Below are 22,958 nucleotides of genomic sequence, written 5' to 3' on the forward strand. Positions count from 1 at the left end.
GTGAGGATAACAATTTGTCTTTGAACATCAAAAAGACAAAGGAACTTATAGATTTCAGACTGTATCAGACTGAGCTCCTGCCATTGAAAATAAGGGGAGAGGGTGAGAGGAAGTTGAGAGGGTCACTAGCTTTGAAGTTTTTGGGCATTCACATAAGTAATGATCTTAAGTGGACTGTAAATAGCACAGCTTTGGTCAGGAAGGATCACCAGAGACTTAATTTCCTCAGAATTTTAAGAAAGAACAACTTTTCTACATATTTACTGAAGTTTTTCTGCCACTGCTTAGTATAAAGCATACTGAGATACTATATAACAGCCTGGTATGGAAATTGTGAAGCAGACAGAGCAGCTTTACAGAGAGTTATTAACACAGCTTAGAATATTATTGGACTCCCTCAGTCCACCTTGGGGGATATCTATAGGTCTCACTGCCTGTGCAAAACCTGCAGTATCATCAAGGATGATTCTCACCCTTTCCATCACTTGTTTTTATTACTGCCATCTGGAAGATGCTACAGAGCCTTGAAGAACTGCACTTTCAGATTAAGGAATAGTTTTTATCCAACAGCCATAAAAGAACTAAATTTACACCCTTTACCCTTCATGTCATTACAATAATTCTATTTTAAGTGCAATATCATTAATTTACTATTGTGTAATAACTGCATAAGCACCTCATTACTTAACTAACTTTTTTTTTGTTTATTTATTTTTATGTGGGTGAAAGTGAAGTGTACTGTATGTTGTATAGTTTTTCCTTTTAAGACAGACAGTAAATTTTGTTGCATGTTTATATGCACTGACAACAAAGGGATTCTTTAACAAAGAAATGTATGTAAATATAGGTTAATTGTTTATTATTGAAAAAAATGAATGTTTACTGTGACTTCTATGTTTGATTTATAATCTATTCAAATTTCTTTGGGTCTTCATAGTCTATGATAAATTTTGCTTTTGCACCTTTATTTAATTTCTGCGGCTATCTCTTGTACTTTTTATCATTAATAACACCATTTATTTTACAAGATGAGGACACATTTAAAATGTTTACATATATTATTAGAGAATGCAGGTAAGTTACGGTGAGTCACTTAAGGTTATATAGTAGGTCAAAGACCAGGACTGTACTAGAAAACTTTATAATACCCAGCCACTAGACCACACTGCTCAGTTATGTAATGTGCCAGAGGGCTATTGTTATAATTGGTCACTCCTCAGGGGACTGCATTGTTTCAGCAAATTTCAACTGCATTGTATATAGTATATCAAAATATATTATGTAATCTTTACCTATCTGTTCATTTTCTCAAACTGTTTTCTCTTGATTAACCTTGCTGAAAGCTGAACTTGAGAGCCTACTCTGGACTGAATGCTAATTTATTGTAAAGTAATCGGATATGACCAATGCTTACAGCTAATTTGACACTCTGACATTAATAAATATCTTGGTGGGAAAAGTTCATACTATTCTAAGAATCCATTTTAAACACAACATGCTGCCTAATGCCAACCTTCTAAAGACAATTTCCACATACTGCTTCACACTGTGCTGGCTTTTTAGGCTAGGCCACAGCTCCATAATGGATCGATATTAAAACAACAAATTTGAAACAACTAGGGGGTCTTTGATAAAGCATAAAAAACCCTAATACTTGATCATTTTCTCTTTTTCTAACACATTTTAAAACTTCATCTCTACAACTGTTTGCTCAGTCTGAAGCAACTGCTCCACCTAATAACAGTCAATGCTGATAAATACATTGTTTTGAGAATATAGATCCCATACTGTAAAAAAGTGAAAAAGTTTCATACTATACTCTTTAACATAAAAAAATATTTTTCTTTGCATTCTGAAGGTATTGTCATATTTTGTTACAAGGAAATTCAAGTATTATATACATTATATCAATGTCCATATTTATCAACCATTCCAGAATTGCTCTTAGTAATTGCACTATAAAAGTCAGACTAGAATTAGAATTTATCCTATCCCAGTGTAGGACGTGAGAAGTAGTTACAAAGCATCCTACACCTACTCCCAATGAGGAGTAGGAGTTTACATTTGAGAATGAATGATGTCACGATTTAATGGCACCCCAAGTCACAAAATAACACATGATGATTTTTTGTTGATGTCAGATACTAATGCTAAGACATAAGCACAAAGATAATAATAATATTCAGAGTAGTAAGAGAACAGAAAGAAGAAGGAAAACATAATAGGTTAGGATATTGTACTAAGCAGCAAGTAATTGTTGCCACTTCATAGCAACATCAAGATTTATACTGTAACTAGCACCAAGATGGAAAGACTGAGACATACACATAGAATTAAAGTAAAGCCCGATAACGGACACATTTATTTAACAAAGACTGATACACAGCCATACTTCCATAAGCATCTCCATTCAGCTGTTATGGCCACAGAAAATGCATTGTAAAATAACAGTTACTAAAACAAGCCATGGCTAATTCCAGTGGTGTTACTTACCATACTCTATTTATCCAATGCCCTTGGAGTCTTTGTCTGCCTTCTTGAACCATCCCAGACTTATAAAATGTAAGGCAAATGTTCCAGTGGTTCGTGAAAAGGAGATAGCAGTGTACCTGTGACATTTTGTTGTCAATCACTCATCTAAGCCAGCCTATCTTCAGGGTAGTAAGCTGGCTATTACAATATAGCTTGCATCCATGATCAGCAGTGTGTTGGTACTGTGATGTCACTTGCAATTCACCTATGCATGTTCATCCACACTTGGGGCAATGATCTTTATGTGCATACCAATTTGCATGAATGAAACTTGCTTACATATTACCTCACCTATGGAGAAAAGTATAAATCTGCATATTACATCATGCATTGTAAGGGCATTTGTACCATACCCAAATAATTGCCATTGCAAAACAATGTAATGTCATTAGCATTTACATTTTGGCTAACAGCGCGTGGCTTCTTTGCATAGATGGCATGATCAAATGATATTTCAGATTTGTTATCATGCCAGCTATGCCATCTCAGTCATATCCATATCATTTTATGTGTTCATTGTTGTCTCTAGTTTCCCAGACATTCTATTTTTTCCAGAATGTACCTGATGTCCTCTGCCTGAATGACATTTTCTGGCAGCTTGTAGTTGTTATATCTTCTTATGTTTAGTTGTACTTCTAAATGCAACAAGACCCACAGGGTGATGAGCAACAGGAAAAATTTTATTTAACAAATCTGAAATAACCACAAACGCTCATATGTCTTTTTCACACACTTGTCTCCTTATTGCTCGTTCCATTCACACTGTTGATCTAAACTCCATATCCCCTTTTCCTATTACAAATGCACACATAATTATACCCTTCACCATATAAGTAATAGCAGGATACCCCTTGACCTTTTACTTAATCAAGCTTAATACATAACACTACAAAACAGTAGTGAGTTAGGACAGCTTACGAGATCTCCTAAATCCTGGTGAAGTTAAAATTCACATTTCAAAACACTTCACATTTCATTCCTGTTTGAGTGCCATTTAAGGAAAGAAATGAAGCAATTCAGGGGAACAAATCTTAAAAAATAAGTCAATTAAAATTAATTCAAAAGAAGTTAATTAGCAGCAAAACAGTACACTAATTAAGAAAAGGGTTACAATGAAAACCTGCAGCCACTGGGGCCCTAGAGGACCGGAGTTTGGGACCCCTGTACTATGCTATCAACTGATTTCAAGGTGAACACTCCTATGATTATAGGCCTTAGACAGTGTGGAAATAGCATTAAATGGTTGTAAATCTGACGACAGTAACCTAAAACTGAATGAGGTTTTTCCAACAGTTAAATGAAGTGTTATTGAAATCTGAGAATGATAGTCAACAGATCTTGCTGTCTAAATGATTATCGCCCTGTGGCCCTCACTCCGGTAATCATGAAGTGCTTCGAGAGACTGGTTCTCCAGCACATCAAGGACTATCTCCCCCAAGACTTTGATCCCTACCAATTTGCATATCACGCGAACAGATCCACAGAAGACGCCATCGCCGTAGCTCTCCAATCTGTGCCGAGCCATCTGGAGCAGCAGCAGAGCTACGTCCGGATGCTCTTTGTGGATTATAGCTCAGCTTTCAATACAATCATTCCTGACATTCTCATCACCAAACTGGTCACTCTTGGCCTCCCCCTTCTCACATGTGTCTGGATAAAAGACTTTTTTACCAACCGGCTCCAGACTGTGAGACTCAGCCCCCACCTCTCCTCCATTCGCACACTGAACACCCCTCCTGTACTGTCTCAACACCCATGACTGCAGTCCGGGCCGTAGCAACAACCTCATCGTCAAGTTGGCTGACGACACCACAGTGGTTGGACTCATCTCAAAGGGAGACGAGGCAGCTTACAGAGAGGAGGTCCTGAAGTTGGCAGCCTGGTGTTCAAAGAACAATCTGGCTCTGAACACCAGGAAAACCAAGGAGATCATTGTCGACTTCAGGAGACACAGCACTGACTTAGCCCCCCTTTACATCAATGGCGAGTGTGTGCAGAGGGTCCATACCTTCCGGTTTCTCAGCGTCCTCATCTCCGCAGACATCTCCTGGACAGACAACATCACAGCAGTCAACAAGAAGGCTCAGCAGCGATTACACTTCCTGAGGGTCCTCAGAAAGCAAAACTTGGACTCAAACCTGCTACTGACCTTCCACCACTCGTCCGTCGAGAGCCTGCTGACTTACTGTATCACAGTATGGTACGGCAGCTACACCATGGCAGACAGGGAGAGGCTTCAGAGAGTAGTAAAGGCAGCACAGAAGATCATCGGCTGCCCTCTCCCCTCCCTGATGGACATTTACACCTCCCGCTACCTCAGCAGAGCAAAAAACATCATCAAGGACAGCTCCCACCCTAGCTCTGATCTGTTTGACCTGTTGCCCTCAGGGAGGCGCTACAGGTGCATCACAACAAGGACAAACAGACTCTAAACTCACACATGTACTGACTACACAGTCTAACCCCCCAACCCCTGGATATCCTTCTATCCATCAACTGTGCAATATCCAATATCTAAATGGTATTGATAATAACTGTGCAGTATCTGTATACTGTACAATATCATTACTTTCAGGGTTCAACATCCACTACTCACTGCACATGATCATTATTATTGTGCAATATTTAAATAATGTGTAATAACCCAATAGTGCAATAGTTATTTATTCTTTCCAATATTTAAATAATGTGCAATAACCCAATAGTGCAATAGTTATTTATTCTTTCCATATGTATATAGCGTCGCAGAACTTTTTTTTTGCAATTTTTTGGAACTTTTTGCACCATTTGTTTTTTTTATTTGTTGTGTTTTACATATATGTTTGCACTGGAGGAGCTGCTTTTAATCTCATTGTACATGTGTATAGTGACAATAAAAGGCATTCTATTATATTCTATTCTATTCTAACAGAGCTATATTTGTATAAGCAGCTAAAACCCCCATCACACTACATAACATTTCCAGCCATTTTTTTTTTAACAGACCTAATTTACATCATCTTGGGTAGGTCTGGCAGTTGCCGCATGTACCCTGGCCCACTGGTTGTGTAGTTTGACATCCCCAGCTGGTCTGTGATTTGTAGGGGTGGGCTCATGTGTGTTTGAGCAGTGACAACAGTGACCAGTCACCTGGAAGTACAAAGCATACAGTGCAGCTACAAGGAAGGAAGAAACACAGCTATTTTGGACACCGCAAACAGAAGAGAGGTTCATCCGTCTGATTTCTATCATTTGTAGTACCACTAGAAAATTATCTACAAGTCATACAATGTGCTGCATTAGACAAATCAACAGACCACATTTTACAAATTGCTTACTAGGCTCTCAAATGATATCTTATCAAAAGCTTTTTTGAAAAATTAAATAAATAGTATCATACACACTATTATGATCGTGCTCTTGTTTTTTTTCCATTGATTTCTGGCATATTAGTGAGACATGAGACCCACAAATTAAACACAAGTTGACTGTTCAGGAAATACACCACACTTGACACTTGTTTTTCTATCTTGTCTCATCTTTAATAATTGCTTTAAGTCACCTTTTAAAATTGTAACAGCGCTGACTCTTAATTACACTGGGGGGAGACATGTAACAAGAACAGCACCAGCACTAGGTCAACAAAAGGAAGCCATATGAGCTACAATGACAATATTCAAATAATCAGCTTCAGAGCCTATATAAAGTGTGAACTTGCCACTGTCACTTAGTCTTAAAGTACACAAGACAATACAATATTAAATGGTATTAAATTCATTCGTCCAAAGTAGGCAGAAACTGTTACCTTTAAATACTGTTACAGATTAATTAAATAAAACTGCCCATCAGTGTAAATGATTCCACTGACTGCTGGGCTACCTTTCTGTTCTTCATAAAATATTTTAAGACACTTGCGTTCACTTTTCAGCCACTAATTGTCGTCACTTAACTGCTTGTTTATTGGTTACGCAAAAGTCAACTGTATAGAGGTCTGCAGCAGTATTCTGACTAACACCCAGAAGGGTCACCCACGCATATGCAGTTTTCACTGATTGAATTTCAAAAACTATTGTGTGGTGTGGGACATGGTTATAGATTTTCATTATTTATATATTTCTCTAGCAGTATTGGTTTGCTGCAGTGCCCCACCTTTAAATTTTCTATGTGCAAGAAATACTGCATTAAGACTATGCATATATAAAATATTAAAAAAATCCTAATAATAATGGAAGCAGCAAGCCTCGTGGCATTTGTGCTCAGTTTCTTTTTATATAATTTGTTTTTTTTTTCTTCAAAAGAATTAATTGCCAATGCTATAAGATCCAATGGACTTAAATGATTTATTCATTGACACGTTTACTTTTATATGCTGGAACAACTGTTTCTTTTCCTTAAACTTTGTAACAGTATGATGTTCTTGACACAATCTGAAAAAAAGTTATAAAAAAAAAATATGTAAACTGTACCAAGATAGTTAGCATAACACATACAGTATATGCAGTCGCTGTTTGCTGGGCCACTTTACTGGCCTACACTAAAATCATTATTTTCTAATCTTTATAACAGATTTCCCTTCAGATCTGAAAATAGTTTTTGTGCCTACTGGTCTTTGAAAATATCGCAGTTTTAAATATTTTAATTACATTACTAAACAAACCTCTTTTTTTAAACTGTTTAGACTACAATTAAAGACCCAAAATTAATCACTTCTCTTGTGACAAAAAGACTCCAGTTCTTTTGTTTTTTTTCTGTCATTTATCTATTGCCAAATCATCCAACATATGGTAGAAAGTCCAAATTATAGCTAATGCTCTTTGTTATCTCTTGTCATCACTCCATATGCTCTCCTAAGTCTGATAAAGTAGGAGACAGTCCCCCTTTACTTTAGTGAAGATGAGTTATTGCATCAGTGATCCTATTTACTATGAGAGCAACTGTCAATCCAGACAGTTTTGTGAAGGTGCACAAGCAAAGAGGCAATGGTATGAATCTGCCATCTGTGAGCTAGCAATAGCAGGACTCTCAACAGGAAATGTACAACTCTTGTTTAATTTTAGTGAGTTACATTTAAAAGTGTCCAGTGGGTAGCAGACAGGAGATGCCAGTGATTTTTTAATTTTGTAATATGCAGAAAATGTTTATGTAACTTTAGGATAAATTAATAAAAAAAGTAAGACTGCTATGTTTTCTTGTTACCTAATGACAAAAATGCCCTAGAATTAAATCAAAGAACTCCAGCATCTATCAGATTTAGGAGCTGCTGAAATAATGTTGAACAATCATAAAAGCAAATCAAATATCAAAACACAAACCAAAAAAAAATGGAAATTAATAATTAATGTTATCAATAGTAACAAACGCAGTGTTAGGCCATCATGTATCGTATTTCAAACTGTCTTTATAATGACTAGCATTAAAAGAGCATATGGATGGATTGGTAGAATCAGAATAGAGTGCATGGCTGGCTGGCTATTTTGCTTAGTTCATTGCAACTTTGCTTTGCATTTTACAACTTACAGAAGTTCTACTTAACTTGTGTGGTAGGATAATCAGGAGATCCTAAGATAAAAATGGTGTAGCAAGCAGACATTAAAAAGACTGAACCAGAATTACAAACCAAAAACAAATGAAGTCCACAGCAATAGTTCTTGTCAATAATTGATCTTCTTCTTGTTGTTTGTTCAAGTTATAAATCTTGCATTAAAGTCTTTTCTTTAAGTCAAAGTTTGAACTTTTTTCAGTCATTATGCACCTTATGTACAATGATAACTAATCAAAAAATACAAAATTTGTAACATTTTAGAACAAAATTACAACATTAAAAAGTGAATATTAAAGGATTCTTGAAACTGATTTCATCATAATTTTGAAACCAAATATTAAAAAAAGAAGTACAAAATTAATCATACACTGAAACAAAGACACACAGAATACATTACTCAATCACACAGTGCTAACATTATTAACTAGGAACTGTATTAGTTGAATGTTTTCTTTTTCTATTTACATTTAACAATTGGGTGTATATTTTTATTCAGTTTTCCGGCTTAATGTATGTTTCCCTAATTTTTACCATTGAGGGAAAAAGTATATTGAACTTTATACATTAATTTAAACCTTGCCTACTTACAGTTGAGCCCATACAAATGTCACAATGTACCCATGGCCTGTGCAGCACACTTGGTTCGCAAGTTGAAATTTTTTTTCTGCCAGTAGATGGAGGCAGTAAGTCAGGACTGGCTCCATTACATTCTGGTTTTGTTTGCTTGTGTTGTTTTGATTTTCTGACAAACCACCTGTGACTTCTGTTGTGAAAAATAACATCTTCCATCATAAATAATTTTATGATTATTTTTTACTGCAATTCAGTTTTCTTTGTTTTTAACCTCTTTGGCATCAACCCCAAACATAACTTGAACTTAGAATTTTATGTAATTACAATTAAGCCAGAGTCAGATTGGGGTAACATATAATGATCCACTTTACAGTGTTGTGCCACTGCTGCAATCTAGTGGATAAATAACATTATGTTGCCAAAAACTCTCAAAGGTGTTATCAATATTAATGAGGAGATGGAGCCTTCAAAACACAATGGATTCTAAACGAGAAGCTGTAAAGCCAGTTTTAGAGAAAATTTAAATAGAACCATTAATTAAACCAAGTGATAGTGATGACAATGTGAATTGATCATCAGATGCTGACATGTAGTATAAAACTGACACATACAGCACTGCATGACCAAGCCTCCATAATAAGCATGGTGAATATGGTCGCCTGAAGATTCACCGTAATGCAAAAAGGCAAATGATTGCAATCAAGTAGAAGGACAAAAAAAGACGTTAGCCCACTAAGCACTGTTCACAGTGCAGCAACTTTTACTGTTTGTGTCAGGTGAAATGTGGAAGCAACTAAGACTTGAGCTGTTGTAGCCTACAGTAACCCAAGGGATATGTCGATCATGTAGATCGGTCACCGTCATTCTACCTTTTAGTGCTCAAGCAACAGAATAAAGGATAGTTATTAAATCTGTATCACTGCAGCAATTGACACTAAACATACCTTTCCTACTGTGTTTATGTTGTGATATATTCATTTTTCTGTTACACGTAATTACATTTTTTCTTGTTGAAAAAATTCAGTTATTTTCACTAATTTTTCCAGGTGTAAACATAATGTTTAGGAAGCTACTGGAGATGGCTGTGTTGTTGATGGTTGCAATTCTAGCTGTTACTACATGATGTCAGCAATGTATCTGTACCCTAGTCATTGGATGAACACACCTGAAAAGACCTTTAAGAAGCAAACTTCTTGTTAGGAATTATTGTTGCTGACTTCCTTTATGAATTCTTTGACTTCAGATTTGTTTGACTTTTCAGCTTCGATGTTTACTTAGACTTTTTGACTTTGATTCTTTTGACATTTAAACCTTTATTAGCCCTTCATAATCAATTAATTACCTAGTTGTAAGGCATCATCATGTCATGAATTATTACACTTCTCACCTTCGCACATCATTCTATCCAAGTTAATTGCTGATAAGTGGTGAAAGAAAAAGCTTTGCTGCTCGATTTGGGGACTAAATGCAATACACATGTACTCCATTATGCTAACTGACTCTAAGTCCACTAAAATCTTTATTAGTACTAGCCTTCTGTGTACAATTAATATTTCTAAAACACCTTTAAAAACATTTTCTTCACTAAAACTTTAAAAAAAATCCAAACCCTATTATTAAATCAGACCATATCTAGCCAAGTTCCTGATGGTTTGCTATTTGTACCTGATTTCTTCAGAAGTAAGACTCTTGTGTAGAGTCACTCTGGCATCCAAAAACCATCCTAATTATTCAAAGATTTTTTGATGGGCAGCTTTGAAAAAGGACATTGAATCCTATGAAGCTGCTTCTGACAATTGTAATCGGGGCTAAGAGCCCAAATAGACATTCATCTAGATTATTAATGCCTATTCCTCCATGTTCCTGACCTTCGGAAGAGATTAACAGATTTCACACTCTAAAATAAATGCAACCTGCCTAGATCCACTACTTCATATTGTCTGTGAGAGCACTACTCTCTCTCTCTCTCCTCTCTGTCTCTCCCTTCTCTGATGTTGTTGAGCTGTTCAAAACACATATACACATAATCACATATCACAGCATCCTAACATTCTCAAACCTTTCCCTATCCATGAATTCATTCAAAGGAAAAAGGTGGACATTTTATTTGCTTGATACATGGTAAGAGCTAAGTGATTTTTTTCTCAAAATCATACGACTCCTGGATTTACTTAGGTCTCTAATCCTTGATAATGAGGTTCTGATGTTAAGATTACATTCATTTACACATCATAGTACCAAGTAAAATTTATTACTTGAGTTTATTATTATTTTAATACGTTGCTGTTCATTTACTAGGTTCTTGGTTCCTCATTATTTTTACAGAGTAACACCCCCGTAAACCAATATTCTGTACGTACTGTAGGTGCATTTTATTAAGTCTGAGCTTTACTTTTACTATCAGCATTTTCTTTGGAAACACTGATGTTTAATTTTTTATCTGCATCAAAATGTATTAATATTTTTATAAGCATTTGTTTCAGAATATTTCATTAAAGCTTAAACATATTTTTATTTTTAGAGTTTAGATGTCTTGTAATGTGTCCGTGGGTGTTTGGAAAAAACGTGATCAAATAAAATGTGGTATTACTATAGCAACCATTATTTCTCCTTTCCATTCTTTTACCTTTAACTTCAAAGTTTGCCAGTTCTCTATGTCTCTAGGAATGAGGCTACACTGCTGAACATTGCAGGATGTATTGCATCCAGTTTTGTATTAAAAAGTCCAAAAGCCACCATGATAAAAATGTCTTATGCTAGACCTCTATTCCACTTAGTCTACTGATTAAATGCCTTTGATTCTATGGTGGAAATATTGTATTTAGTGGTTTTCACTTCTACATGATATTCATATTATTTAATGTTAGTTTTGTTTAGTGCTTCCAGTTAATTAGGTTCCACTGCATTTGTGAATACTTCTTCTCTTTCACTGTTTTATTTGCCTTGGTTAATACATTTGAGAATTCTACTAAGTAATGAAAATGAAAGTGTTACAAGGTTTCTTTCTGAAGGATGAATCATTTTATGTTACATACTTTACATTGGCTTTGGAGCATCTTACGTTATGCCACAGAGATGTAAAGTGTCTTTGTATCTTCCAACAGAAAATGGAAACACTTGAGTTTACAAATGAATTAAGAGACTTGAGCATTCAAATAGTGGAGACTTTCTTCAAAGTACTATTACATTAACTATAAATCTGCTTTACCAAAATAAAATTTTATTTTTCTACTTTTTGATAATTTGCTGTGCAAAAATTACCTTCAAATGTATTATGTTATGATCGCTCGATCTTGGGTTTGTGGTGGAAAAAACTTTCCTCCATCTTTAAAGAAGGCAGTCACAAAGCCCAAATAAGAATGCACAGAGTTATGCAAAAATGTCTCAGTCCATGGAGTGAGCAATCAGTTAAACAGTTCATCTGCTTTCATACTTTATACTGATTACATCGCCTCTTTTAATACATTACATCACCTGACTTAATAAGCAGAAATGTACTGTATTACCTCCTCCAAGCAACTAATGCCACAAGTAATTTCTGACACTTGTTGATTGTCCCATTATTCTGAACATCGCTTGGTTAAGAGGGGTGTTTAGTGGTTTATCCTACTGATCTTAGCACCGCTTCGTTGGAGGGGTGTATGAGCCTTCCCATTAGTTTAACCCTGATTTCTAGACAGATGTTTGTTGCTCATTTACCTCATTCTAACCTTAGAAAATGACATTAGTAGTTTCTCTAAGATGGGGCAGAGATCTCTTGTGCTTTCAGCCTTAAGTTACATTTATTTAACCGTTAAGTTACACTCAGTCCTTTTCCTTGTGTTTAATAATTCATTCTGTTATGGCTTCATATACTGTATATACTTGTAATAAATTGTAAAAGATTATTATATATTGACTAAAAATTTCTTAGGTTAAGAAAAAAATCATTGTATATATCTGTGAACCCATGTTCCTGTGATTCAATTCTTGTTAGGGTTTCCCTGTTTTCTGTTATTTTTAATTTTACACTGTGACAATAATTGAGTCTAGACTTCATAAAAAGGTTTGGGGCAGCCACCCATATAATATCCCTGGCTGAAAAAGGGTTTTAAAGTAACAGAGATGTTCACCAGACTGAGTCCAAAACAGAACTGATTCGTTGTAAGTAAGATGGTGGTTTTAAAGGCCCATATAGGAAGTGATGTCATCAAAGGGGCTGGAACCAGAAGTGACCTCATGTAGACCGAAAGTGGCATCATCAGAGGAACCCAAACCCACCCCCCCCGACCACCCATCCCGCCCCACCCCACACTCCCGAAACTGGCAGTGACATCATCTGGACCAGAAGAAACATCATCAAAAGGCCCAGACCCCCCAACGCCACTAGGAAGTGACATCATCTAGGCCTGAAGTAACGTCTTCAGAGGCACCAGAACCTGGCAGGATTTCCCGGGAAAGGTCTGTAGGGAACTGAGAAAGACAGTCAGTGCACGCCGGCGCTTCCTGGTCAGATGTGGTATGACAATTATTTAAGCCCTTTAGCTGCCTCCTACTCGCACGTGACAACATTTCACATTTCAGTTATTTGAAACTTGTATTTGTAATGTTTCCATAAAACAGTAAATATAACAACAACAACAATAGTAATAGTAATAATAATAATCTTCCGGCTGGAGTAGCATCAGAATATGACTGTGACATTAAATACTGATTCAATTCAAAGTATTTGAAACTTAAATTAAAACTTGAGTTAAAGCTTGGCAAATATTATCCTTCATTGTTTACTACCATGATTAATGACACTCTTTATATTCACTCTTAGTTCGCTAAAAAAAGAGCTCCATAGCTGGTTTCTTTTTGAAAAAACTCTTTGAACACATTTGATCTCAATTTTTCAGTCTGAATTTAGACCACTTTGATACATTTCAATAAATGTGATACATATACTGTATATAGGACTTAAATGTGACTTATGCTTGAATGTTAGAATTAGAATTGTCTTGAAATCCTTCTTGTCATCTCTCTGGGACAGCCTGATGAAATCTAACACTGGGCTGTGTGTCACACTCTCTGTCTCTTCTCAGTTCCAGTGTATATTCTGATGGAAATGGTGTGCTTTGAACATGTATTTTTTGGAGAGAGTTTGGCAAGTAGACATTAAAATAAATAATCAAACATTGTCCTTGAAATTCTGAAATTGTCAAACTCTTGGTTTACACCAAAACCTTTCACATCACCTTCTCATTTTTCTCACCTCTACTGATTTCCTCTTCATCTTTTCCCACTTTTATGTAGGATCAATGTACTTGATCATCTTTATCCTTACAGCTAGGCCCTGCACCTCCTCCTCATTCAAGCCTTTTTCCTTCAGATCGTCTTTCATTTTTGCCCACATATTCATTGCCTCTCACTGAAAGCAACAGCTACAATTTTTCATTTTGGCATTTCTCTTTCATCATGAGCTGACCGATTCGAAGATACACTGCACTAAAACCATTGTGAAGGAACTAGCATTGTTTTATTAGGTTGTTTATTTAGTCACTCCAATTTGACAGTTTTCTTTTTATTAATGTTGCACATGTGAGGCACATTCATTATAAATATCTGTACACTTTCATATTAGATGTGGATTGCATGTAATATTTAATTTGAACAGTTAAACAAAAAAACCATCTGGTATAAACCAAAAATTTAAATTAAGTCAATTTTAGCTGCATTATGAAAGAAGCCTGTAGCAAAGCATATACAGTATTCAAATGCACCCAGTATGGACTTTAACACTCAGTCTTATCATAATGATTTTTATTTAGCATTACTCTAGGAATCCCACCTCCAACTTTAGAATTCTGGTGTAGCTGACAAAATGCCCCACTTAGACGGCACCTCTGGTCATCATGCCAATTTTCGTTCTGCTTTTCAAGCTATTCTGGTCATTTAATCTATCATTTAGTAGTGAGCACGCTAGTGGGTATGACATTGAAATAGCTGCACCCTTTCATCCTTCAGTGTCCTTTGCCCTTGTGTGTGCCCCACTCATAATTAACTGACATTATTATACCGTTATTGAAGCAAACTCAGAAAAAGGTCAATTAATAGGAAAACAAGACAAGAGAGTTACACATTAAACAGTATAAAGCAAAAACAAGTATTTTAATATTCCCTATAAATATAAATCTCACATTAGTGCACTTTTTCGAATGTAGAATAAGAGAAGAAGAAAAAAATACTAGCTAATTAAATGAGATCAGTTTGAGGTAAAATGACTCACTAATTGAAAAATTGGCTGGAACAAACAACCTGAAGCCACAGGTGTCCCCCAGGATTGAACTTCAGAACCACAAATCTGGACAGAATTAATAATCTTATTATGGAAAAAATAATTCATCTGTGTTTTAAGGGAACAGAATACTGAAATTAGTGAATAATCAACCACCAAACTTAGAAGTACTGGAAATTCATCCACTTTATAGTTTAGTGAAAGTATGCTTAAAACAAAATATGGAAAATCTACCACTACCTCCTCCAGTAGCAATAATTATTATTCTACTACCAGTATAAGTAAAGTACATTTAGCCATTTATTTCCTGAATGTATTTATTCTAAGCTAGTGTCACAGGAAGACAAAGTCTACTCTGGCAGCCTTGCTAATATGCACTACTAATATTAGTAATAGTAGTTTCATCTTGAAAATTCAATTTATCAATACTGTTTTGGGGAGCAGCTTGTTAGAGATTTATTTAAGTAATTGCTCCAGCATATCTCTAGCTTCTGTTAGCATTGCATCTGTTTTTATTTTCTGATTCATTGTTTTTCCAATTTTTTACTCATTCACCACTGACTTGAATCTTCCAGTTACCTCTTGTTTTTTGCTTAGTTGATCATTCAGAATAGCATCAATGGAAAAATTGGTTTACTTCCAAAATCATTCAGTATCTCATTGCCCTAACCCTACAATGCCTGGGCTAATTCGCCAGGTCATACTGCCAGAAGGGAGTTTATGTTTAGTAATTAAATTGATTTACATTAAATTACTTTGTTTGCAGATGGATTAATACTTCAGGATATTTCAAATGGAACATATGTTCAGTGCATTTAGTTTACCGAAATAATTTTCTCCAAAAAACTAGTGCATTCAGTAACTACACATTATTATGAGGAAGTACAAGAGAAGGGGTCACTTTGCAATGATTGGAGTAGGACTGTGGGTCATGCCTTTGTTTTTTCTCTTTCCAGTACAAACCATGGTTTTATGTGAACAGATTATTTTTTGGATGTATGTTGTTGAAAAATGAGAAGAGGACAATAAAACTGATAGAAAAACTGGCATTTACAAAGTGGTAAAAACATGTCTAGGAACGTGATAGTGGCAGAGGTCAGAGGTAGTGAATTCATCTGGAGGCAGTCTGCTGGGAGATGGCCTTTTGTTTATGACATGCAGCCAGTTGAGCAGAATGAATAACCTCGGTGGTACAGCTGGTGTTAAAAGAAGGGCTTGGCAGGCAGGATGAAGAAATGGATGGAGCTAATTTATTGTTTTCTACAGAGGCAGCATGTCATTCAAAACTCTCTGTGAAAGTGTGCTTGCTCACGCAGCTTGAACGTTTTAATTTCAGTGAAGTGGCATCTTTAGGAAAACTCTGCAGGGTGCATCGATAAGGAGGAAAGCAGACTGCAATAACCATAAAGTCAGAGAGAAACATTCCCAGCTGTAACTTTTTTGTTTGACTGGGGGCATATCATAAACACACTACACTTCACATTATTTTAACAACATTATTATTAAAGTTTTTTTTATTATTATTCTAACACTTGATGTTATTTTCTTGGAAAGCCTTTACATTTTGCAGAAGTTGCATTAACTTGCCTACTTCTTTGTGTTCTTTTGGACATTAAACCTTTATTCATTTTGATTCATTTAAATTAATTCTTATAATGGTTTCTTCAATACAGACAGATCTTGCCAAGATTTACAAAAATTCAACGGTAACAGAAAAATAAATAACTATACACAATTTACAAAGATATGTATGTATCAGTTTATAAATCTTTCCATTTGCAGATTACTTAATCTTTGGGTAAAATGATGGCAAAATTATGTTTATAGAGGATCTGGTCAAAATATAAACCCCAGTTAGTGAAATTTTGATAGAAAATAACAAAGAACACAGACAATGTGGGATAAATGTAACAAAATCATTTGAATTTTTGCACAGCTAAATGTTAGCTCTCAGGTTTTCAAGTTTGTCAAATAGTTAAGTGTGCATTCATGCTGTTATGTTGGTTTCATTTGTTTTTCTTTGCCATCTTGACAAAACTTTATGAAAAGTAATCATCCATTGGCTTCCATTGTATGTATGGGAGGTATTTTCTGCAAAAAAAGAAAATGAAAATTATAAAATGAAAATGTAATCTCTCTTTTGCAATTTCATTTTCAAAGTCTGTGTGTAAGAATGCTGCAAAAATTAACATGAAATAACCCCATTTGCAATTTCATTTTCAATGTCTACATGCCAGAAGGCTTCAAAAATTAAAAATACAATGAAATAACCCCATTTGCCATTTCATTTTCTTTGCCTGAATAAAAATGAAGCTGCAAAAATGGACAGTAAAACAGATTTCTACTTTGCATTTTCATTTTCAGGTCCTCAATATGCAAATAGCATGGGTCAATGGGTGGAGCTTTGAACCTCAATTTCCCACAAATGGGGTTATTTCATTTTAATTTTTACAGTATTCTTGTGCATACACTTTGAAAATGAAATTGTAAATAGGATAATTTTAAAATTTTTATTTTTTATTTTCATTTTTGCAGCATTCTTGCGTATAGACTTTGAAAATGAACTTGCTAAAGAGAGATTGCATTTTCATTTTATAATTTTCATTTTCTTTTTTGCAGAAAATACCTTGCATACTGTATCCCAGGAGGCCATGACATACTGATGAGCATTATAAATTTAAATAATCTCACAGCAGCCCCTTCCCAACAATGAAAGAAAGCCAACAAACATGTTAAGATTGTCTGCTCCTGTGGCATTTTGACCTTCCTTTTAGCTTATTTTATTTTTCTGGTTTCACCTTTTTTTCCGATTGTCTTCTTTTTGCTTCTTTTGTTTCTGCATTTGTGGGTTTTTTTTTTTGGTTAGGAATTAGCTATCTTAGGTGGGTAATAAAGCTGATTGAGCACAAGGCCAATAATTTCAGCTCATTTTATCAGGTTAGTATTAGGGACCAATATGACCATGCTATTTTTTTTTCTTTTGAGTCTCTTGTTGGTAATTTTACAAAGAATAACCAATGGCATGTCTTGTCCCAAGAGAAATATTGTATTTATTCATGTAATTTATTTTGTCATAAGCCTTGACAATTACAGTTTTAACATCCACAACTTGAGAGACTGACAAAACACCTGCTATATGTCCTGACAAGCAAAATTCTATGTGTGGTACTAACAAGAGGTCATCACAAAATCTTAGTTGAAATGCAGTAAGCAAGGATTAAAATAGTCAGCCAGTCAGTCATTTTCCAACCTATTATATCCTATCATAGTATCATGGGGGTCTGCTGGAACCAGTCCCAGCCAGCACAGGGCGCAAGGCAGGAACAAACTCCCGGGCAGGGCGCCAGTCCACCGCAGGAATTAAAATAGTTTACCATTTAATTAATATCTCACAAGTTCTGTTTGACTGTTTATAATTAGCTAGATGAGGTCATTTTTTTTGGTGTTACAAAATATAGAAAACCAAAGTCATTGCGGGCCACAATTACAGCTGGCAGAACAGGACAGACTATGCTTCAGAACTCTCAGCATCATTCTATACTCCTTCCTGGGTAATTGGCAAACCCATCAGAGAGTGGTCGTCCCTCTTACATGTGTCCTGGTTTTCTGCTCTTCTGTTTTTTCCAGCGTGCTGTGTGCTATATATAGCTGCCAAATACATAATAATAAACAATATTAATACTAATGCACAACTCATGAGAAGTACTTAGGAGAGCATTCAGTAATTAACCAAACCACCTACAGAGGAGCAGTGGCTTTTTTCCTAGATTTTCCAATCCTCCTTGCCTTACTGCAAAGAAAGAGTCCCACAACCCAATGCAGGACCACATATACTGTCATGCAGTCATTCTGTACATAAAGTTTGTGGTCCTATGTAAGGATGGTAATGTATACTGTATTTTGCTGCAAATAAAGCTTTGTCCAAGAACTTAGCTATCACTTAACTATCATTATTTGATAAAACACAGCTAGTCTAAACTATTAGCCATTCCCAAGATTGCCTCTGCCCTCACTGGAGATCACCTAACTACGTATCATCAGGCAGTTGCCTCCTGCTTGCTTACAGAGAATAACCTATTTTTTGAGGACATCAATTTTGGTGGTATTGATTCTCAGAATAAACACACTTCTTGTAGCAAAAATCACAGACAGATGAGTCACCTTCACACAACAATGAAAGGGTATTCTGAAAACGTCTAAACAAAACATCTGTTTTAGTTACCTTCCAGAAGTTGAATGTGAGTTTTGAGTTCCATCCCCTCATCCTTTTTTGGTAGTGCTACTCTTTTCTTGCACAAAATCATCCACAGAGTTAGAGATTGAAAATTCTTAAAAATAAATTTTATTGATGCTGAGTATATTGGGAGAAGGTTGCTAAAGATAGAGCTGCCAGGGAAGAGGAAAAGAGGAAGGCCTAAGAGAAGGTTTATGGATGTGGTGAGAGAGGACATGCAGGTGATGGGTATAACAGAACAAGATGCAGAGGACAGAAAGATATGGAAGATGATGATCCGCTGTGGCAGAAAGAAAAAAAAGAAGAAGTAAGCTACAGTTATAAAATTCAGATAACATAAAACCTGCAAATTTGTGCTCATATGAGGTTATTTTGTGATGAATTTACATTACCTGACTAAATGATTTTCTATCATTTAACATATTTAGGTGTGTTACTGTTGTTTATACAAACCTGTCAATGAAGGGGCCTTTGGTTTGCTATTCCACTAGATGTTAGATCTTATCAAGGTTGTTAAGGCCAATTACTTCAATTACACTAAGCTACAGATGAGGTTCTTCTTTTTTCCCATTTAAGAGGTGGATCCATATATTGTCACACATGGTAAGGATAAATAAAAGTTAATTTGCACATTAAGCACTAAACAAAATAAGCAGCGACAAATAATAAAAAATGGTGTTAGGTTTCTGATATATTAGTTAATCAAAGGATAGGTACCCATCCTTGTACAGCTCCTGATTGTAATTATTTTGTGCTCTGAAATTAATTCATATTAAATTTGTCACATAAACATACTGGAATTAATATGAAACTTAAAAACCATTAAATAGCAATCAACAGCAATTATAAGAAATGGATAATCAGACAGCTTATATATTTTCTTAATAACTTCCCACAGAAAGTATAATTGAAAAAGTGTTATTGAAATTACTTACAAATTGCAGATGTACAGAAAACGCATTTTAAAGGTGGTACTTTAAGCCAAGAGGATTAAAAATAGGGCTAAGCAAATATTCTGAAAGCAAACATTAATAAATATATTATTTATTGTTTTATTTAGCTGAAATTAAACTGGCATCAAGATTTACAGAAAATGTTCTGTAGAAGTACTGTAAGTACTAGACTTTAAAAATACTCTTAAAATATATAAATATGCACTTAAATGTCAAGCTTGCAGGGTGTCACTGATTATCCGAGCAGCACAGAGTGCAAGGCAGAAAGCAACCCTGGGCAGGGCACACACATGCACACACTTACAATAGAGCCAATTTAAAGCAGTCGATTAACTGAATTTGTCTGTTGACAGAAATGTAAGAGGAAAACCAGAGTATGCAGGGAAAATGAAAAGAGAAATTGGAGAAGGCACAAGCTCCACCTAGACCACAGCTTAGTATTTGAATGAAAAAAATTGGAGGTAGTACTGCTGTGTCGCCCCATAGAACTAAAAATTTTCAACATTTAGAATGCCAGAAGGCTATGTCACTCTCTCAGCATCAGTGAAAAAGTAATTGGTGATCCTCAATTTGTGTACATTATTTATACTTTTTAGTCTACTTTCTTAGTCACTCAGCTTAAAAAGTATTCTCTTAAAAAGTACAAATTTACAGTATAAATACTGGATTTATACTTTAAATATGTATGCATGTATATCTGGTTTAAATATGGATTTTTCTTCTGTAACCCTTAAAACAATACTTCTTAAAACAAGTGCTGAAGTTATTTATTACTGATCAAAGCCAAACAGAAAATGGATGGAAGCAGGAAAACTAAGCTCCTTTCATCTATGATTAACCATTCATAACTTATATAATGATGCAAAATTTGTGATTTGTTATCAGAGAGTAACTTTAAGCACAGTTAGAAGAAGCAAAGTTTGTTATAATGGGGATTTTGTTATAATTGAATCGGAACACAGCACAGTCTTTCATCCTGTACAGTTAACAAAGGCTAATTGTGGAATACCGAATTCTCTGGTGACGTCTTCTTTCTAGCATTACTGGCAGCAAGAAGTTTCTGCTTTTCTCCGTTAAGTAAATTGCTTTAGTTACATAAACTGCGCCCCTTGGTGTCCATAGTCCACAGCCAGTATTATTAGATTTCAACTTCCGGGGGAAGGGGGTCCCTTCAGTGTACGAAGCATATGCTCCTTTAGTTATTATAATGGCCCCCTCAGTGTCCATAACATGGAATTTCCAGTATGAGTGCCGCTTGATTTACATAAATGGCACCCGTCGGTGTCCACCCCCTAACTTTCAAAAACGGCGCACCTTCTAAAAGATTGACCAGCTGCCTTTGGCTGTCATCTGTTCTTTTGTCAGTCACCCTTTTCTTTTAAACTTGACAAGTTTTACATAAAAAGATGATGATAAAAAGTTTGTAAATAAGAATCATTGGATGCATAAATTTGCAAGCACCAAATTCAAATGCAACATTAAAAAAAAAAGACTATGGTGTGCAGAAGTTCATAAGATAAAATCTTTACAAATTTATAGAACACTTCAAGTTCAACAGTCAGCACTTTTGCTGTAGGGTGAGCCAAAAATTAATCCTCAACCTGATCAAGGTGCTCAGCAAAGTCAAACCATACTACAAGAAATCCAGTAATAAATGACAGAGTCTAGTTATGGCAAACCTACAGAGCTCCGCAAGTACAGCGAAGTCAAATTTGATTGACAGTTATCCCACCCATAGATATGCCCATAGTTCCTCCAGTGTGCAATAATCCTTAGTTGCAAGTGTGTGTCATTGTCAAGTAAACCAAGTGACATAAACATGCAAACATGCAATCTAGTTGGCTGTTCAGCTGAGCTCCTGAATCGCAATTTTTGGGACAGGTACAGAGGAAATACATGTGTTTTCCTGCTTTCTTATGGAAAATGATTTTGTTGTAATGAATTTTAGAGATAAAGTGGACTTTGCTGTAATGAGGTTTTTTAACATTAGTTCAATTGGAAGTTGGCCTGGGTCAAAAAAAAATTGTTAAAACGAGGATTTTGTTGAAACAGAGTTTGTTCTAATGGAATTTGACTGTGTTAGAATCATTTTGTTGGAGCTTGCTAGTGATAAATTGATACATTTATTATATATGTGAGCCAGTTACCTCTGTCAGGTGCAAGTATTGTAGGTTATGTTTATGTTATGGAAGAGAACATCCAAAGTAAGGTGATTTCTTGTTTAAGTCATGCTAAATCGTATATCCCTAGCCATTGATGAATTGACAGATAACACACATGACACTACTATTTGTTTGTGTGCCATATTTTTACAGAAATTAACTTATACAGGAGTAGTAAGCACATATTGTGTGGCTGCAGGTGCCAGAGCACCCTCTTACATGACTGTAAGTGCTGCTTTGAAGTCGCTTATGACCTTTGGAACAGGGCCAGCACAGGGGGAACATCTGTAGTGGGCATCTTAAATTCTGAGGTGGACAGTGATATTTTTGTTAAAATGGCGCTGTTTCAACTACCCAAGTGAAACTTTACTTTCACTTTCTGTCCCAATAAACATTGCAGTAACATTCAATACACTATACTATTAGTTGGTATTATAAAATCATATTCTTCATTTAATTAATTCATATTTATTATGCAATTAATATATGATACACCTTTCTTAGCAGACAGTGCATTGGAGGAAGGACTAAGACACAGAAACATCCAAAAATTAATAGCCCTTAGAAAAATGGTTTAGTAGCTAGGAACCTAGTATTGTATTAAAACCAGGGTTATTTTTTCCTGGCTTGTATTTATTTTCTATTTTATTGTTATTATTATTATTATTACTATTATTATATTTTCATTTGGATTTACTATTTTTAGATTATTCCTGTTAGTTTT

This window comes from Erpetoichthys calabaricus, chromosome 2 (assembly GCF_900747795.2).
Source record: "Erpetoichthys calabaricus chromosome 2, fErpCal1.3, whole genome shotgun sequence".
NCBI lineage: Eukaryota > Metazoa > Chordata > Cladistia > Polypteriformes > Polypteridae > Erpetoichthys > Erpetoichthys calabaricus.